We start from the raw sequence: 16,973 nt of genomic DNA, 5'->3' as shown, positions 1-16,973 counted from the left end.
AACCCTAGGAGAGAGTCATTAACACCTTAGTGATATAACTAGTCTGTCACAGAGTTGAATTCTTTTTTAAAATTTACTTGTTAATATATTTTGAGAGAGAATGTATGAACTGAAATATATGGATCTTAAGTGTAATAGTTCCATGAATCCTAACAAATGCATGTACCTGTTTAATCCACACCACTAAGATATAGACCATTTCCATTATTCCAGAAAGTTCCCTTAACCCTTCTCAGCGACCTCCCCACCCCCACATCCATTGTTTGGATCTATTTCACCATAAATTAGTTTTGTCTAGTCTATAACTTCTTATAAATGGAATGATACGGTGTGTGCTCTTTTGTGTTGGTGTTCTTTCAGTCAGCATAATGTTTTCTAATTTCATCCATGTTGTTGCTTGTATTAGTAGTTTATTGTTTATCTGTTCTCTGTCTTGTTGATGGACATTTGGGTTGTGCCTAGTTTGTGGCTATTGTGAATAAAGCTGCTGTGGATATTAGTGTAGTCTTTTTGCGGACCTATGTTTTTATTTCTGTTGGGTAGATACCTAGGTGTGAAATGCTGGATCATAGGGAGGATATATGTTTGACTTTTTAAGAAACTTCCATTCAATTTTCCAAGTGGTTGTTACCATTTTTTAATCCAGTTCCACTTGGTCTACAACTTCCCCAACATTTGGTGCTGGCAGTTGTATTCTTTTCCTATTGCTGCATTACAGATTACCAAAATGTAGCAGTTTATGGAGTCGACTAGATGCCAACCAACAACAACAGCAAGCAGCTTAAAGGAGCTCAACTGTATTAGCTCACAATTCTGTAGGCAAGAAGTCCTGCATAGCTTAGCTGGGTTCCCTGTGAAGGGCCTCACAAGGGCAGGAGAACCGGGCCCTTATCTGGAGACTCTATGGAAGAATCCACTCCAAGCTTGTTCAGGTTGTTGGTTGCATTCAGTTCCTTGTGGTTGTAGGACAATGTTCCTGATGCTGTCAGCTGAGGATTACAGTCTGCTTGTGAAGGCAGCTGCATTCGTTCTCAGTGGTCCCCATGTTGAATTTCCCTGGTACTTCAAATCTCTCTGACTTCCTCATCTGCTGCCAGCCAAAAAATACTCTCTATTTTTAAAAGTGCTCACCTGGTTGAGTAAGGCCTACCTGGCTAATCTCTGAGTCCCAAGATCAATTGACTTGAAACTTTAATTGCATCTTCAAACACCCTACACCACACCACCACCACCGCCACCAATTGCCATCAAGTCAATCCCAGCTCATGTCAATCCCAGCTCATGTCAATCCCATGTGCATCAGAGTAGAACAGTGCTTCGTAGGGTTTTACAATGGCTGATTTTTTAGTAGATTGCCAGGCCTTTCTTCCAAGGCAACTCTGGGAGGACTCAAACCTCTAACCTTTCAGTTAGTAGCAGAGCTTGTTAACCATTTGTACCACCCAGGGACTCCAGCTCTCTTCACAGAGCAGAGAGGAGCATCTGGTGCTGTTGAGTCGACTCCAACTTATAGCGACCTTATAGGTCTCTTCACAGTAGTACCTAAATTAATGTTTGATTGAATAACCAAGGAACTGGGATCTTGGGGCCATCTTTAGAATTCTGCCTACCATAGCAGTCCATGGCAAAGCCTTAGAGCCAGCTTCACGTTTCATTATCCAGTTGCTTTCAGAGCTTAAAACTCAGATATAATCTTTTTCCTCCTAAATAATTGTCCCTACTGTGCTTTCAATAACTATCCATTAATATTTGTGTTCTATGCATTTATATAACTCACTCCATTTAAGACATCCAAACGTGTCACTGATGTTGAATTTTGACAGTCCCAAAAAAAAAAATTTTTTTTTTTTATCCAACATGATTAGGCCAATTAACTAGCAACATTAAGTCTAGGAGACTTAGACACAGGTTAAAGTGATTTGACAAAGTTGATTTTTGTTTTTTCCTGGTGCTTCTTATAACTGGTTATAGAATTGAAAGCTAATATATTTTGTGATAGAACTCATTTTTTACAGCAGTTTTAGGTTTACAGAAAAATTGCGCTGAAAGTACAGAGTTCCTGTTTACTGCTTCCTCACTGCACGTTATTTCACCTATTAACATCTCACATTCCTGTGGTATATTTGTTACAATTGATGAACTGATATTAATACATTATTATTAAGTAAAGTCTATTTTTATAGTTTACATGGAAGAGGAGCACTGGTGGCACAGTGGTTAAGCACTGGGCTGCTAACCAAAAGGTCAGTGGTTTGAACTCACCGGCCACTCCGCTGGAGAAAGATATGGGCAATCTGCTTCTGTAAAGATTTACAGCCTCAGAAACCCAATGGGTCAGCTCTACTCTGTCCCATAGGGTGGCTATGAGTCAGCATTGACTTGATGGCAGTGAGTACAGTTTACATTAGGGTTCAGTCTTTATGTTGTACTGTCCTATGGGTTTTGACAAATATTTAATGTTATGTGTCTACCATTATAGTATCATGTAGAATAGAAAACTAATATTTTAATTTTGTAACTAGAATAGTAGAATTTAGGGTTGAAAAGTTCCAAGATCTTTATAGTCCGACCGAGGATTAGAGAAATTAATTCAGAGTTGGTTAGAGTCAGAGATGAGCCCAGAGCCCACTATCTCTAGATTCTTGGGCGACTGCTGTCTCTGCTGCACTCAAACCCCAACGTGCTTCTAGAGAAGTGTCAGGTCCTACAAGGGGAAGACTTTTTCAAATTTGCTGATTTAAGTTACCATATAAACCTCTGATGATCTCGAAAATATTTATTGAAAATCATGCATAGATTACCGTGTCTTGCTTAGATCCAAGTGACCGTTTTTAAACTGGCTAAATCCATTCCAATAAAAGTTGATCTTTTGTTAGCTTGAAACCGACTGGGGGAGGGAAGGAGACAAAGGGGCCCGATATGATCATGTTTAGATGCTAAGATCTCAGGGTCCTTGATTCTGTGCTTTGTGATGACAAGTACCCTGCTTGCAATCTCATTGGACTTGGGGACTCATGCATTTACTCCTTATAGAGAATAAAAGAATTATATATCTGACCTTCACAAAACTCTTATAAGACCCCTTATTTTCAAGATGAATTCCAGAGAAGTTAGTTGCAAAGTCACACAAGATGTCAACTCTCCCATCTCGACTTTGGGTTTCCTATTACCAGCTTTCCTGTCCCCTCCTGCCTTCTAGTCCTTGCCCCAGGGCTGGTGTGCCCCTTTAGTCTTGTTTTATGGGCCTGTCTAATCTTTGGCTGAAGGGTGAACCTCAGGAGTGAATTACTTAGCTAAAAGGATGTCCGGGGACCGTACCTTCCAGCCTCTGTCAGGCTAGTAAGTCTGGTCTTTTTTTTTGTGAGTTAGAATTTTGTTCTACATTTTTCTCCAGCTCTCTCCAGGATCCTCTGTTGTGATCCCTGTCAGAGCAGTCAGTGGTGGTAGCCGGGCACCATCTAGTTGTGCTGGACTCAGTGTGGTGGAGGCTGTGGTAGTTATGGTCCATTCATCTTTTGGACTAATCCTTTCCCTTGTGTATTTGGTTTTCTTTATTTTCCCTTGCTACAGATGGGATGAGACCAGTGGAGTATCGTAGGTGGCCATCCAGAAGCTGTGCTTTGTCTGGTCCACATGTTGTTGTTACTGTTTTTGTATTCATTTCCAACATTTAAACATTGGAAATTTTTTCATAAAAATCCAGGTGTCCAGCTTTCTCTGAGAAGTTGGGAGCTCTGGTAATGGTGGAGTGGCCTTTTACATAGCCCACCAGGCTCCCTTGACCCATTTGCCTTCTTGATCTCTGGAGGGATTTGAGTCATGACACCTGCCTTACCCTAAGCTCCAGTTTTGAGACACCTTGCCTGACTGTTCAAACAATTTCTTATCTGAGCTGTGCATACCAGGTATGTTTGGCTCTTGTTTCCTGACCGTTGAAGATAATAAGTCAGATTTTCAAAATGGGTGAGCCACTTCCTGGGATTAAGTTAGCCATTTTGAAAGAGGCACTTTCTCTGTAAACCCACAGTCAGTTACTGGCTCTCAGCATTCATATAATTTCAAAAAAATATTATTTTTCTCACAGGCTAGCTTACTTCTCAGGAAATTTTGACTTTAATAAAACATTTGCTATTTGCGAAGCCAAGGACTTAATTTAGAAAAGCCACCTTTTTGTCTAAAACCAGTTGCCGTTTTGAATTGACTCCAACTCACGGTGACCCCGTGTGTGCCAGAATAGAACTGTGCTCCGTAGCGTTTTCAATGGCTAATTTTTCAAAAGGAGATTGCTAGGTCTTTCTTCTGAGGCACGTCTGGGTGGATTCAAACCTCTAACCTTTCAGTAGCAGCTGAGCACATTAATTGTTTGCACCAAACAGGGATTCCTTTTTCGTAAAGAGCTTACTAAACCTTATTTCTTTGGAGGAACCTCAGTGTAACTTTATGAAATGTATATAGTGAAGTTGTTCATTGATAATAATTCTTAATTTTTACAGTCAGAATCGCTTGTTGACTGACAGCTGTCAACCTTAGCTACACATGAGAATTTCCTAAGAAGCTTTAAAAACTAATAATGTGGGGATCCATCCCCAGAAATTCTGATTTAAATGGCTTGGGTTGGTCCTGCGCCTCTAGATTTAAAGACTTGCCAGGTGATTCAGATGTTTAGTGAAGGTTCAGAACCATTGACTTAGAGGGAAAGACCCCTCCTTCCCACAGAGGGTACTAAGGCTTCCACGGATCTCACCTGGGTTTTCACAGCTGCCAGTACCATCCAGAAATAGGTGGGATGAGTTTATTACCTACATAACAGCATCAGGACCTACGACAGCCTTGAGAACAAATTGACCTCTTCCTCTAGGCCCCATACAGTGGAGCCACCTCAAGCCTATGCCTGGCTGCCGCTCTGCCTGTGAGGCACTTACTCATGCAGGGTGGCCTGGCTGGGATCCATGGGTCTTTTCATCTCCTATCACCCTGCCTGTGATAGGAGATGATATCCTGTGTTTAATTTCTTGTCCCACCCTCAATACCAGTTGAGGGTGGAGTCTTTGGGGAGGGTGTACCAGGAAGCTATGGCATTCCTGGAGCACCCTGGATCTAGGACTTGGAGCCCAATAGAAGTACAGCCTAGTTGGATCAACTCCACAGCAAACAAAAACTCAGTTGCTGTGGAGTTGATCCAACTCGTGGCCACCCTATGTGTTGCAGAATAGAACGGCTCCATAGTGTTCTCAAGGCTGTGACCTTTTGGTAGCAGATCGCCAGGCCTTTCTTCCAAGGCACCTCTGGGTAGATTTGAACTGCCTACCTTTTGGTTAGTGGCTTAGCATTTAACCGTTTGTGCCGCTCAGGTGGGTCCAGAGGAGGGAGGGTGCTACATAAGGCCAAGATACATATGGTTTTCTGAGTCTTTCTTGTCTTGAGTGCTGGACTCTCCTATGGGTTTGACTGCTTTTTTGTCACATCTCTTAGAACAATCGAAATGGTGTTTTCTGATGTTTATGCTGTATAACTTTCTGATTTTATTTACTTGTTCCCTGGAACTTCTCATCAATCTCTCATGAGCCTGATAGAATAAAAACATTGCCCTGTTCAGGTATTTTTCATGAGATGCCTACCCTGTCTGTGTGTGGAGAGCAGTGGTATTTTTGAGAAACAGATTTAACTTAATGGAGCCAGGAAGATGTTTGTGTCTTTCCTTTTTAGTGCTGGCCTTTAACAGTAACTGTCACTATGAGTCAGAATCAACTCGATGGCAATAGGTGTTTGTTTGTTTTTTACTGTGTTGAATTCAGCCTCCTGTTTTACTTTGCTGCCAGTTTCAGAACCTCTCCCTACACTTGCTGGTTGCTGGTATGTGTCTAATCTTTCTTCCTGCCATGAGGTGTGACATCCTGACCCCATGTCATAACTTCATTCCCTGATAAGTGCTGCCCTGGTAAATTCAGCTCTATCAGTGCTGACCTGCCTGACCTGGCATACTACAGAAATTTTTAAGTGTATTAGGAAATACCAGCTGAACACTTTTATCACAAAACCAAACAGAACTGGGTCACTTTCAGAACTCTCTGGATTACTGAGAAAATGGATTTTATGAGGGGCCCTTCAGGCTGATGTATTGGTTGATTTAAGGTATTATCTTCAAAGTCTTAATAAGAAAAAAGAAAGAGGAATTTGCTACATTGTTGATCCAGAGCTTAAGAAAAGTCCAGTGATAGCCAGTGTGGCTGTTAAAGCTGGAGAAGGTTCTTCCTCACCCAGTGAAGCTAGAGATTTGCAGTTACCGTCTTGGTCTGATCACGTTATTCAGGTGCGTCATATATTACAGCTTGGCTGAGCTGAAGTATGGAAAAGACCTTTCAACTCTTGATGTTTTGCTTTCTTGAAGAAAATGTGGAACAAATAGAGGGCATTATTAGAATTGTCATGCAAACCAAAGCAAGTGTTTGATACGATGGTATATGAATTTCTTCACTGGCCAGGTTTATATAGAGAATTGCTTTTATTATACCTGAGAAATAAATCTTAAACATGAAACAGGTTGCTCAAGAGTGGGGCCTAACTTTGTAAGACATTTTGAGGAAACAAACCTAAGGCACTGTAGGGGCAGTGGTGGTTCAGTGGTGGAATTCTCGCCTTCTATGTGGGAGACCCAGGTTCGATTTCTAGGCAGTGCGCCTCATGTGCAGCCACCATCTCTCTGAACACAGGTGTCAGTGGAGCTTCCAGACTAATACAGAATCGGAAGAAAGGCCTGGTGGTCCTACTTCTGTAAATCAGTCAGTGAAAATACAATGGATCACAGTGGTCAGATCCTCAACCGATCATGGAGAGGGCACAGGAAGGGGCAGTGCTTCATTCCATTGTGCATGGGGTCGCCATGAGTCGGGGGCCAACTCAAGACAGCAACCATCACCACCTAAGGCTTCCAACCCACATGTCCACCTGGCTACTAGGTCTTCCTACTTCGTATCTCCCAGGCACTTGCCCAAACTTGAGGTCATCTTTCCCATCAAAGCTGCTCCTCTACTGTGTTCCGTTTCAGTGACTGGTACCATCATCCTTCTAGTTGCTTACACCTGAAATCTAGGCATCTTCCTTGACCCCCTCCATCTTTCTCACCACCCGCCACATCTAATCAAAATGAACAAGTCCTCTGTCAACTCAAAGACCTACACGAATGTTCATAGCAGCATTATTCATAGTAGCAAAAAAAGCAGGAACAACCCAAATGCCCATCAACTGGTAAATGCATAGACAAAATATGGTATATCCATACAGCAATAGAAGGAATGAACTACTGAAACATGCTATGACATAAATGACCTCAAAGACATCTTGCTAAATGAAAGAAGCCAAAAGGTGGCATATTATATGAGTCCATTTATTTGAAATATTAAGAGAAGGCAAATCTATGGAGACAGAAAGCAGATTAGTGGCTGCCTGGGTCCAGGGATAGAAGCTAGGATTGGGCACGAGGAAACTTTTTGGGATAATAGAAATACTTAGGGCTTTTGCAGTAATGGTTGCACAACTCTATAAATTTACCAAAAATCATTGAATTGTACACGTAAAAATAAAAAAGTTAATTGTTTGGAAAATAACTTAGATTTTTTTTTATGTTAAATCCTAAAAAAAAAAATCCAGACAGAAATAGCTTTAGCTGGCATTCAGTTTTGTTACTTGTATGATACCTTAGCCTCCACATTTACAGCAAAGAGTGTCTTCCAAAGTCCTGATCTAGGAAACAAGCCCTTTATGTACTATTCTCATTAAGGACATAGAAAGTCAAGATAGTTTTCCCTCTTTAAAAGAATGAAAGATAGCAAGATTTGCTGGTCCAATTCTGTAAGTTGGACTAATATTCCAATCCAGTCCAGTTGCCATCTAGTCAATTCCAGCTGATGGTACCCCATGTGTTTCAGAGTAGAACTGTGCTCCAGAGAGTTTTCATGGCTGTAACCTTTCAGGAGCAGATCGCCAGGCCTTTCTTCTGAAGTTCCTCTGGGTGGGCTCTAACTACCAGTCTTTCTGTTAGTAGCCAAGCATTTAACTTTTTGCACCACCCAGGAACTCCTGGGACTAATATTAATGCTAAAAGAACCATTTCTGGGGAGAAATAAAGGAAAACAGGAAAAAATCTGTCCTAATATTGGCATTGAAGATTACTGCTTCAGCAGGCATATGTCTTAAATGTTTTGGTCAAATTCTCCTTACTATAAATCATTCTGTTAATTCAAGTTAGACACAACCAATAAAAGAAGAGAGAAAGCCTTCCTCCCGCCCACCCAGCCTGCATTGATGAGGACAGCAAGTTCAAACCGTGTGAGAAGTTTTCTGATTTAAAATGTATTTACTCCCCAAAGAGAAGTCACTTTTATTTCCTTATTAATTTTTTTAAGCACATATGGGTTTTAATTTGGTGAGAAAATACTCTTGTCATTAAGAGGATTCTGCCTCATTACCTCTTATAAAAAAGCTTCCCCCTCCACCACCACCAGATTTGCAGAACTAAAGGAAGTATAAATTAAAACGTTTACTGTTTGTCACTTTGATCAACAAACAACCATCTCCAAATGGAAAAAAAAAAAAAAAACCCTCCAAACTAGGCCAGATTCAAAAGAAGCCATTCCTTAAATTAAATTAGTCAGTATAAACAGTTTAGCCTTCCAACTGGATAAAAGAAAAAGTAGCATGGGGTGAGGAGTAGGAAGAATTAGGAAATTGAGTTGGGTTTCTTAAGTTTCTTATTTTGCTGTTGGCATGACTGTGCTTGACTGTTAGCTCTGTGAATCTCACAATTTTGGGTTGGAATCAAGTAGTACGGACTTGATGTAGTCTGTTGTTTCGGACTTCAAAAGCTTCTTTTGCTATTATCCGTTATGTACATCATTTTAAGAATACCCTACTGGCCATTGGTTCCGAAAGAGACATTTCTCCAAAGAGAAAGACTCATAGTTCTCCTCTCTGCTTCAGCAAACTCATATCTTTTTCTTTGTCCTTCCTTTTTGTCCATGTAAAAAGGACTAGTTATGTGTAACTGCCATTTACTAGGTGGTTTATTTAGAAAAAAGTGGGGGAGAGGTGGAGGGGGATCAAATAGCAGCCAAAGAAGCAGTAATGCATTTTCCTTTTCAGGATGCATTTTGCTAATTTTGTCTTTTTTTTTACTTGTTCTTTACTGTTGTTTTTAAGTTTCACATTCATAAGATAGACCCTTCTGATTCTGCATAATGTCCTTGTCGCCTTCTGTGTCAGGAAGTCAGATTTTTCAATGTTTTTTACGTAGGTGAAAGATACCCGTTTTCTGTGGGCTGCGATCACTTGTTTACATTCTTCCAGGTTATTTATCTTTGCCTCTGTCTTGCACATTTTAAATAGGGAAGGGAGGAATCAATTCCTATCCTTGAACCTGTTAGGGCCTCTCCAACTCTCCCGATAACATGGAAATCCAGGGGAGTTGCCTTGAGCCCTCTAATCACACAAAACCATCCTCCTAACTCACGTCACGTTTTCAGAAGCCATTTCTTCCCTTCTCCCACCCTGCCTCCCCATTCACCCCCCAACTCTCCAGCATCCCAGACACACTGGTCTCTAGTCTGGCATTTCACACCAGCTGCCTGGTCTCCACTTGGGTTGGCTCCAGTTTTCTGAAGTCTGGCAGTTAGTTAATAAGAAAACCAGGGACGTAAATCATGGTCTCAGACAGTTTCCTCTGGGGAAGCTTTTAAATTCCCATCAGATCTTTTCATTCCTGGGTATGGGGAGGAGATCAGTGCTCCCTTCATTTACCAATATGAGTCTGGACCCGGGGTACACAAGGTGGGTGAGGGCAGGGGATGAGAGGATGCCTAAAGTCAAGATGCTTAGCATAGACTTTCATTCTTTTGGCTAAAATGCATTCATTTTATGAAGAGTAAGGATCTCATGCTGGATTTAAAACAATAACAACAACAAAATGCTTAATCTGGTAACTCCCATACTTAAACTGACTGGGGAACTATTCCCACTTGATAAGTAGAAATAGGAAATTATCACTGACGTTTCTAAAAATGGGTTTTGCGTAATACGATACATACATACAATGGAGTGTTACTGTTCCATAAAGAGAAATGAAGGTCTGATACTTGCTATGGCATAAATGAACCTTGAGAACATCATGCTGAGTAAAATAAGCCAGCCACAAAAGGACAAATAGTATATGATCCCATTTATATGAAAAGCCTAGGATAGGCAAGTATATAGAATGTGAGAACGGCACAGGACTGAGCAACGTTTTGTTCTGTTATACGCAGGGTCGCTGTGAGTTAGAGTTGACTTCACGGCAGCTCAAAACAATAGAAACTAAAGTTTATTTGTGTTTATGGGGTAGTAGGGCTGGGGAAAGAGGGAGTCATTACTTGGGGGGCAATGAGTTTCTGTTAAGGGTGATGGAAAAACTTGGAAATGGATAGTGGTGGTGGTTATATAACATGATGAACACAATGTCACTGAACAGTACATGTGTTGTTGCTGCTGTTGTTAGGTGCCGTCGAGTCAGCTCTGACTCCTAGTGACCCTATGTACAACAGAACGAAACACTGCCTGGTCCTGCATCCTCCTCACAATCATTTATTATGCCTAAGCCTGTTGTTGCAGCCACTGCGTCAGTCCATCTCATTGAGGGTCTTCCTCTTCTTCACTCACCCTCTGCTTTACCAAGCATGATGTCCTTCTCCAGGGACTGATCCCTCCTGACAACGTATCCAAAGTATGTGAGATGTAGTCTCCCCATCCTTGCTTCTAAGAAGCACTCTGGCTGTACTTCTTCAAAGACAGATTTGTTCATTCTTTTGGCAGTCCAGGGTACATTCAATATTCCTCTCCAAAAGCACAATTCAAAGGCGTCAATTCTTCTTCAGTCTTCCTTATTCATCGTTCAGCTTTCACATGCAATATGTAAAAATGTTGAAATGGAAAGTGTTTTGTTTTACATATATACAATACAAAATAGGTTTTAAAACATTCTTTTTTTTTTTTTAACTTGGTTCAAAACGCCAGTGGAGCATTTATTGTAGATCTGTTCTCTACTATGCACTGTGTAAGACTCTGTAGGTTTATTTGTAGTAAGAATGATATGGTCCTTGCTGTCTTACCATTGAGTTGTCAGAAAGCTGGAGTATATTAGAGTAGAGACGGCTTAGGGCTGATACAGGCTAAGTAATAAAGTCGGGGGACCCTAAAGTTCATTAAGGAATTAAACAGGATAAGGTAAATGAAGCACTCAGCAGAGTGCCTGAGACAGAGTTGTTGTTAGTCGCCCTTGAGTCCGTTCCAACTGAGGGCGACCTTATGTTTGATAGAACTAAACATTGCCCAGTCATGCTCTATCTCCATGATTGTTGGTATGTTTGAGTCCATTGTTGCAGCTACTGTGTCAATCCATCTCATTGATGGTTTCCCTCATTTTTGCTGACCCTTTGCTTTACCAAACATGGTGTCCTTTTCTAGTGATTGGTCTTTCCTGATGACGTGTCCAAAGTAAGTGTGCGGAAATCTCGCCATCTTTATTTCAAAGGAGCATTCTGGTTAGTTAGCTAGAGCCATAGTTAGTGTTCAGTAAGTGGAAGTTGTTGTTAATAACAAGAATAATAATATCATCATCCAGACAGATATTTGTCCCAGGAGTAGGTCTAATTGGGAAGACAGGACATAGATATAATAAAACAAGTAAAGCTTGAAAGCAGTATGTGATAAGCACCAAAAAAATTACAGTCAGTGCAGGGAAAAGAGGGCTGGAGCAGTTGAGGAAAGGTCTTGAAAGAATGGGACTTAGATAAACAAAGAGGGACAAGGAGGGCAACCTGGACTCATAACAATGAATGATGGGCATGTACATCACAGCTCTGGGAACAACTGTTCAACAAACACCTCCTGTGCACTGTGAGCCATGGGAGAGGTGGTGGGTCAGAGATGAATGAGGCATAATCCCTGGTCCTAAGGCACTTTCAGTCTAGAGGGGGAGATTTTTGTTTTAATGGCACCAATAGTTCATTTTAAGATAAAATGTAATAAGAGCCATAATTGATGACTGAATGATGTATTTTGAACATTCAGAAGAGGGAGAAATTGCTGTAGAAAAAGAGGACCAGAGAAGCTTCATTGAAAAAGGAATACAGTTTGCAGGTCCTGGGAAGTTGGCTAGAAATTCCATAGTAGAGATTGGGGTTGAAGAAGGGTTTGCAACCCAGACAAAGGTAAACGTGAGTGAAGTGTGTAGGTGGGAAGCCAAGAAATGCTTGCAAAATGGTAACCCTGCCCCTTTCAGTTGAGCCAATAAGGCTGGAATCAGGGAGAGTTTTAAAAGCAAAAAGCCCTAATAGCGCTCCGTGAACTAAAGAAAAAAAAAAAAAAAGGTAATTCTGTAGAAATCTGGGGCTTTGCTCACTCTCCATCATACATGTAAGGCAAGAAGGGCTTTTCAGTAGTTTTCTTTTTCTTGGTGCCTTGAATGGCAGGAAAGGAAAGTCTTTGCCTACAGAGAATGGATGTGTTGATATTCCTTTGCCTTCTAGGAGACAGCAGAACCTTGTCCTGTTATTAAAATAGTTTAACCTGTATTATCTCGGTCATCCAGGGCGGTACATGAAAAAGGCATGGACTTTGGAGTCAGGTAGACCTCAGTTTGATTCCTCGTTCTGCCCTTCTTTACTCTTGGACCTTGGAAAATTACTTAAAATTTGAGCTTCGTTTTCTCTTCTGTAAAGCAGAACTTATGGTAATTCCAGCCATGGAGCATTACTATAAAAATTGGAAATAAAGTATATAAGCCCAAAGGAAGGATGGTACATTACTAATACTGGGCATAGAATAAATGGTAGCTGCTGCTGTTACCAATAGGCTGTGGCTCAGCTCTTTCTGAGCAGGTATGTCTTTGTATAGCCATGACTTTTAGGCTACTACCAAGAAGGGGCAGGAGCCCTGGTGGCCCAATGGTTAAGTGCTCAGCTGCTAACCAAAAGGCTTCATGGGAGAAAAGACCTGGTGATCTGCTCCTGTAAAGATTACAGCCTAGGAAATCCTATGGGCCAGTTCTACTCTGTCATGTAGGGTCACTATGAGTCCAGAATCGACTCAATGGCACCCAACAACACCACCAAGAAGTGAAAGCCAAAAGGCTACTAAAGTCAGCTCAGGACCCTGTTATCTTCCTGCCTTTGGCCAATGCACACACACTTTGTTTTTTTGTTTCTTTTTAATTGAACTTTAGATGAAGTTTTATAGAACAAGCTAGCTTCTCATTAAACAGTACACATATTGTTTTATGACATTGGTTAACAACCCCACGACATGTCAACACTCTCCCTTCTCGACCTTGGGTTCCTTATTACCAGCTTTCCTGGCCCCTCCTTCCTTCTAGTCCTTGCACCTGGGCTGGTGTGCCCCTTTAGTCATGTCTTGTTTTATGGGCGTGTCTAATCTTTGGCTGAAGTGTGAACCTCAGGAGTGACTTCATTGTTGAGCTAAAAGGGTGTCTGGAGGCCATACTCTCAGGGTTTCTCCAAGTCTCTGTCAGGCTGAGAAATCTGGTCTTTTTTTGTGTGTATGTGAGTTAGAGTTTTCTTCTACATTTTTCTCCAGTTCTGTCCGGGATCCTCTATTATGATCCCTGTCAGAGCAGTAAGTGGTGGTAGCTGGGCACCATCTAGTTGTACTGGACTCAGTCTGGTGGAGGCTGTGGTAGTTCTGGTCCATTAGTCTTTTGGACTAATCTCTTCCTTGTATCTTCAGTTTTCTTCATTCTCCCTTGCTCCCGAAAGGGTGAGACCAGTAGAGTATGACCGCTCACAAGCTTTTAACACTCCAGATGCTGCTACTCACCGAAGTAGAATGTAGAATATTTTCTATATAAAGTGTGTTATGCCAATTGAGCTAGATGTTCCCTGAGACCATGGTCCCCACAGCCTTCAGCCCAGCAATTTGGTTCCTCAGGGAGTTTGGATGTGTCTGTGGAGCTTCCATGATCTTGCCTTGGACAAGTTGTGCTTGCTTGCCCAGTATTGTGTACTGTCTTACCCTTCACCAAAGTTTCCACTCATCTGTTGTCTATTTGGAAACCCTGGTGGTGTAGTGGTTAAGTGCTATGGCTGTTAACCAAGAGGTTTACAGTTCACATCCGCCAGGCGCTCCTTGGAAACTCTAGGGGGCAGTTCTACTCTGTCCTATAGGGTCACTATGAGTCGGAATCGACTTGATGGCAGTGGGTTTTATTGCCTGTTTAGTGTTTTTACATCCCCACCCCTCCCCTCGTAACCATCAAAGATTGTTTTTTTTTTTGCATGTAAACCTTTTCATTAATTTTTATAGTAGTGGTCTCATACAATATTTGTCCTTTTGTGATTGACTTATTTTACTCACTATAATGCCCACCAGGTTCATCCATGTCATGAGATGCTTTGCAGATTCATCATTGTTCTTTACCGTTGCGTGATACTCCGTTGTGTATATGTACCATAGGTTGTTTACCCATTCATCTGTTGATGGGCATCTAGGTTGTTTCCATTTTTTTTTTGCTATTGTGAACAATGCTGCAGTGAACATGAGTGTGGATATGTCTATTCGTGTGATGACTCTTATTTCTCTAGGATATACTCCTAGGAGCGAGATTGCTGAATCATATGGTATTTCTATTTCTAGCTTTCTAAGGAAGCACCATATCATTTTTCAAAATGGTTGTACCATTTTATATTCCCACCAGCAGTGCATAAGAGTTCCAATTTTCCCACAGCCTCTCCAACATTTGTTATTTTCTGCCTTTTTTTTAATTTGTGCCAGTAATGCGAAGGTGCAATGGTATCTCATTAGTACACACACTTTGGCTCTTTGGATACCTCCCAGATGTGCTGATTACAAGAACTTTAAAAATAGATATTTATCTCCCATCTTATCTTCCAGGAGCCCTGGTGGCACAGCAGTTAAAAGCACTTGGCTGCTAACTAAAATGTTTGTGGTTCTAGCCCACCAGCAGTTACTCGGGAGAAACATGTGGCAATCTGCTTCCATAAAGATTACGGCCTTGGAAACCCTATGGGCAGTCCTATTCTGTCCTATAGGGTCATGATGAGTTGGATTTGACTTGATGGCAGTGGGTTTTGGTTTGGGTATCTTATCGTCAGGTTCCTAGGCAAGAGCACTAAAGTATGCGGAATAACATTGACATCTGGCTTGGAGGGAGTAGAACATAGTTCTGAACACCTGCTGGGAGAAAGTTGTGCTTAAAAACAAATAAAAGTGGAAAGTTTTTTTTTTTTTAATTTCATCCTGCTGGAGCCTACATGTGGAAGTATAGAATAAATGGTGTAGCTTGAGGCAAATGAGAGAGATTCTAGAAAATGAGCTACCCTGTAAAGAGTTTTTATGGTGCTTGATGGCTGGAATCTTTGTTTAAAAGCAGGTTGTTTATAGGTTTTTGAAGAATAGAGGAGATGAGTTGGCTCCTTTAAGTCAATAGTTAAAGTGAGACTGCCAAAAAGAAAACAAGAGCTGCATTTAATTTATTTTCCTTTTGCAAACCAGAGAAGCTAGTACTTTTGACCAATGGAGCTGCCAAGTAACTTGTGGAAATTTTTAATTTTCAAACATAAATATTAAGGTTTACAAATGAAGATAAGGTGATTTTTTTTTTTTAAACCTAGAATATTAAATGAAGGTTTAACCCTTTTTGAAAATCTGTAGACATTCAATACTATATTGTCTGAATCTCAGGAGTTGTAAATCATCAAAGTCGTTTGCATTTCAAAAATCCCAGTTGGTTTGTCCCAGTAACTTCTAATGTTTTTATCTCTTGCAGTTATACTTCTGTAGCACATGGGTAGTTTTTAAGACTATGTATGGAAATATTGATGGCATTAAAATATTTAAAATACTTACATGAAGTCAAGACTTCATATATATACTTCATATATAGAAGTATTAGAAGAAAAAAACCTAGTAGAGCAGGAGTCTTGATGCTGTGAATAAAAGTAACAACATGTCATTTTTGAAAGGCCCAAAATTCCAATGCAAAGACACGAAGTGCCAAAGTCAATAAAAAGTAAAAAAAAAAGAGAGAGAGATAAAGGAAAAAGAAAGTTGTTTTGTATTATAATGAAGAAATCATTGTTGGTGTCTTTGCTGAATTCCCTTGGGAAGTAGCTGTTTACAATAAATAAGGACAAAGGTTCTTAAGCAATGGAATAACATGATACTTTTAGCCTTTAAAGCAGATTTCCTTGAACTATGTATCTTGTTTGCATGCCAACTTATAAAAGTGAAATCTGCCTCTGTCTCCAGTTCTGCTATCTCCTTGTTTATCACGTAAGATTAGAGTCAGATACCTCAAAACCAAAAATCAAACCCACTGTTGATGAGTCAGTTCTGACTCATGGCAACCCCATGTGTTATGGACTAGAACTGGAACTCCATAGGGTTTTATTGCCTATAATCTTAATGGAAGCCGATTGCTAGGCCTGTCTTTCTTTTTTTTTTTTTTTTCTTTCTTCTGCATCAACTACTTTCCCTCACCATGCCAGTGTTTTCCAATGCCAAAAGGGTCTACTCCTCACCCAGTCTTTGTCCCTTACTATTTATCTTTCCCTTATCTCCTGCACTGTCTTTCTAGCTCTTTTCCCTACCCAGTCACCCTGCACATTTTTGGACAGACATGGTATTTGTTAAAAAATACAAATTGTAAGTCAATAATAGGAATTGTACTGAATTTCTTCTCTAAATTGGTTAGCTCCCTTTCTTGACACCTCCACCAATTCCTTATTTATGTTCATCTGTATCTTCAGAAACACATGAATGTTTTACTGTTCAAAAATAAAAAAGGTTTACAGCTTCCATCAAAACATATTGAATTATGTCCCAGGAAGTATTTCAGTCTTCAGCTCGCATGCCTCTTAGACATCATCAATTAAAATACTTTCTGCTCAGGGACAGGTTAGGTTGAGAAT

This window comes from Loxodonta africana, chromosome 5 (genome assembly GCF_030014295.1).
Source record: "Loxodonta africana isolate mLoxAfr1 chromosome 5, mLoxAfr1.hap2, whole genome shotgun sequence".
Lineage (NCBI taxonomy): Eukaryota > Metazoa > Chordata > Mammalia > Proboscidea > Elephantidae > Loxodonta > Loxodonta africana.
The sequence above is the reverse complement of the archived record's forward strand: the minus strand, read 5'-3'. Positions refer to the sequence as shown.